Source organism: Marmota marmota, unplaced genomic scaffold (genome assembly GCF_001458135.2).
Source record: "Marmota marmota marmota unplaced genomic scaffold, marMar, whole genome shotgun sequence".
In the NCBI taxonomy this organism is placed as follows: Eukaryota; Metazoa; Chordata; class Mammalia; order Rodentia; family Sciuridae; genus Marmota; species Marmota marmota.
Window position 1 is genome coordinate 12,600,118 of NW_026000283.1, and position 4,323 is coordinate 12,604,440.

The 4,323-nt window shown below is 35.1% G+C and overlaps 1 pseudogene; it reads left to right on the plus strand.

Moving 5' to 3' along the window:
- Positions 1-913: 913 nt before the first annotated feature.
- On the plus strand, positions 914-4,065 carry LOC107153055 (annotated as a pseudogene).
- Positions 4,066-4,323: the final 258 nt, after the last annotated feature.

Consider the following 4,323-nt stretch of genomic DNA (forward strand, 5'->3'; position numbering starts at 1 on the left):
AAAGTCAAAATATACCTAGAAAAAGTGCAATAGGACTCTGATTGCTGTCTTATTTTTTAAAAAATTGGAGCTGGAATCAAGGTGATCAGTACTCTAGACCATGATTCTAGTGTTTCTTCAGATACTGTACACTGCCTACTGTTTCCAAACAAAAGGTGATCTTTTCCTTGCTTTCCTCAGGTATCTGAATTCCAAATTGCTGAGCTGGTTTTCTCCTTTAGAAGGTAACTACCAGGTTTACTGAGAAATAATTACATCAGTCTAGTAGCAGAAGAAGCTGTCATTACTCACTAAGCTAATGAAAATTATGATGACACCAAGACAGACTTCCTGGAAAACCTAATTATGTCACAGCACTCCAGTAGAAAGCAATTTGAGGGATAATGTTCGTTGTCAAGCAGATAAGGCAATAAACAGCTATAGCAGGTGATTGAATGCCCAGAAAGAACTGAAACATTTCATTACCATAAAGGCACCTTATTGTAAATATTCTCAATCCTGGGCAGTATTAATATCACACAACACAAAAAAGGAGTGCATAATGAAATACATTTAACCATTCCTTCAACTTATGATCCAAGGTTGAGTTCTATTTTCTTAGTCCAAGCTCAGTAGTCACTTACTAACTATAACAACTTGAGTAAATTGGTCTGGTTTTCAGTTTCATTATCTATTAAAATGAAGAAAATAATAACTGCACTATCTATCCTATAGTTCTTTTCCATGATAAAATAAAATATTTTTTGTAAAAATATTTGTGGTGACATGATGGAATTATTTTCTTCATAGATGAGTTTTGTATCTTTGTGAACCTTGCTTTATGGAGGAGATGGATGAAAGGAGGGAGGTTCATTTCCCCTCTCCATTGGTATTCCCAGATTCCAGTTTATATCTGCCCATAAAAAGGAAGGAAATGGGATCTGAATATAGTGAAAAACACAGTCCTCATAGTCAGCAAACCAATAAGCATAAACTCAACACAAAATGTGAGCTAACCCTGTGAAAATAAGGAACAAGATATGGTCTCTACCCTTAAGAGGTTTCCAGTCTGTGTGACATGGCAGAAGGAACACACACTAAGTCAATGGTTCTCAAAGCAATGTCTGGCAATATATGGGTGCCCCCAAAACCCTTATAGGGTATCTGCAAGGTCAAAGCCATTTTCATTATAATACTAGGACTTTATTTGCTTTTTCCCCTCTCAGTGTCTCAATAATATACACTGGAGTTCTACAGAAGCTATATAATATGCAATACACAGAAAATTACATGCAGAAAAATATATGAGAATCCTACAGTGTAATATTAAGCCAGGCAATAAAGAGATTTTTAAAACTGTAAAATAATATCATTCTTCTCATTGTCTTAGTTTTGGGTTTTTTCATATACATTTTTATGTTAACATGAATGAGTTTATTATTATTTGAAATGAAATAAATAACTAGAAATATTCAGTTTTAATTCCAAATATAAATATATATAACCATATATTTTTTTTAATTTTTTATTGTTGGCTGTTAAAAACATTACATAGTTCTTGATATATCATATTTCACACTTTGATTCAAGTGGGTTATGAGCTCCCATTTTTACCCCATATACAGATTGCAGAATTACATCAGTTACACATCCATTGATTTACATATTGCCATACTAGTGTCTGTTGTGTTCTGCTGCCTTTCCTATCCTCTACTATCCCCCCTCCCCTCCCCTCCCCTCCCCTCTTCTCTCTCTGCCCCCTCTACTGACATTCATTTGTCCCCCTTGTATTATTTTTCCATTTCCCCTCACTTCCTCTTGTATGTACTTTTGTGTAACTCTGAGGGTCTCCTTCCATTTNTCACAACCCCAGTTCTGGACATAAATTCTTGTAATCAATGTGGATTACAAGAACTAAATTTTATCAGACAAAAACTGTTTGCCAGACATTGTGTTATATCTTTTAAGTACATTATTTCATTTAATCATTGCAAGCTTGTCAAAGAGTTGTTAACACTATCACTTTAAAATGAGAGTGGCGCGTATGGCGCATGCCTGTCATTCTAGTGACTTGGGAGTCTGAGAGAGGAGGTTCCCAGCTTCAAGGCCAGCCTCAGCGACTTAAGGAGACCCTCAGCGATTCAGTGAGAACTTGTGTCAAAAAAAACTTGAGGTGCTTGGGTTATAGCTTAGTGGTAGAATGCTAGCCTAGCACTGGGTTCAATCCTCAGCATCACATGAAAATATATAAATAAAATAAAGGTGTTCTGTATATCTACAACTAAAAAAAACAAAAATTAAAATTAAAAGTGAGGACTAGAAACACAGCTTAGTGGTAAAGCACACCTTTGTTCAATCCCCAGGCAAAAAAAAAAATAAAACAAAAGGAGAGTAGATAAGTTCAGAGAACTTGACTAAATGGCAATGACATACAAAAGGCCCCAGTGTGCTTGTCTCCAAAATCCATAGACTCACTATTACAAAACAGACATGCTCTCATGTAGTTTATTCTTTTTATCCTTTCTTTTTCTTTTCCTTTTTCTTTTTTTTGATGGTTCTGGGAATCGAATCTCCATCTCAATTTACACTCCATTATTTTGGGGAAAAATTAACATAAATGGTTACTACAAGGAAAAACATAGTAATACACTATATTGTGTTAGACAATAGGTGTTATATTTTCTAATATCTAGAAAGGTTCAGACACAGGTTTTAAGTTTATTGTAACACTTGCTACTGTATGAAAGTTAATTATATATTGCCTCCTCTACAGACTGTATTCCTTAGAGATAGGATTCACAACATTTTTTCGTCTCCAGTGTCTGTTCATAGTACATGTTCAGTAAGTGTGCTTAATGGTGAGAGATCAATGAGAACTACATATCAAAGAGAAGGAAGCATTGTTTGCTTGGGGAATAGTCGTAGTACTGATAATAATACTCATTTGCTACTTGAGGGAGACTGCTCTAACTAGACTGGACGGAATGTGCTGGATAATGTTCTTTCACAGTTCATTATCTTATTCACCCTGTATAACAATCTAATAAGGAAAAAAAAAAGATACAAGAGGTTAAATGAATTACTAAAAGTTGATGGGTACTAGCAAGTAGCAATGATCAAACTAAAAACTATTCTGATTATCTAGGAAAGTGTTACATAGAAATGGCACTTTACATGGAATTACTTCATTTATTAAGAAATGGGGAGCCAAAGACAGTTTGGGAATGCTAGACTTACTACAGGAACTAAGGAAAGAAAGTACATTCAAGAAGCTATAGAGGTCCCTCTCCTGTGAAACACCTTTGGCTGGGAATCTGCGTTTTTCTCATCTCCTCCTGTTTGAACATGGTGCAAACTCAAAGCAGACAGTATCCCAAGCACCTACAGAAAAGTGGTGGCTTCTCAAGAAAGGTCCTTGGTCCCTCCACCTCAGCCACTAATTGTACATGGCTTTCATCAAGGAAGGTTGAAAATACGTATGCAGGAGGAAATCCAGTTTGTGATGTCCAACCCCCAAGCGGCAAAAAGGAATTGGAGAATTCTTCAGGCTGTCCCCTAAAGATTTTGAAAAAAAGAATCAGATTCCTGAAGAGGCAGGAAGCAGTAGCTTAGGAAAAGCAAAGAGAAAAAATTTTGTATGTCCTTTGCAACCTGATCACACAGATGATGAAAAATAATAGAACTTATCCATCTTTGAATAATGTCTCCTGTTTACTCTGGTACTCTAGGGTGTAGATTTGCGTAGATACGTTTGTTCAATAAGCTTTGTTGAATAGGCATTTAACTTAAAAAAATGAGGCGAAAGTATATTTAAAAGCAAGTTATGAAATGGGAGAATTTGTAAAATTATGGTTACTTAGGTTAATATTCAATTTAATGCAGTATGTTGGTTCTTTTACCTGTTATAAAGCTTCTTGTTCTTACTAACATTAAATCACTGCATGATGTTCCAATTACTAATGTCCGATATTTGAGATTTGCTTACATACCGTACTGATGCCATTTATATTGACATTTGGGCACTGAAATGATGCTGTTGTTATTCCCTTTATTTGCTTTAAAAAGCAGAGTTAGAGTTTTACACATTAAAAAAACTCAGTATTGGTGCTGGGGATGTGGCTCAAGCAGTAGCGCACTTGCCTGGCATGCACAGGGTGCTGGGTTCGATCCTCAGCACCACATAAAAAAATAAAATAAATATGCTGTGTCCACTGAAAACTAAAAAATAAATATTTAAAAAATCCTCTTTTTAAAAAAAATTCAGTATTAATTAAACTTAATTTCTGTCATTTTTCAGAAAGGAGCCAAAATTGTCATACTGAATAAATTTGGATGGATATGGAA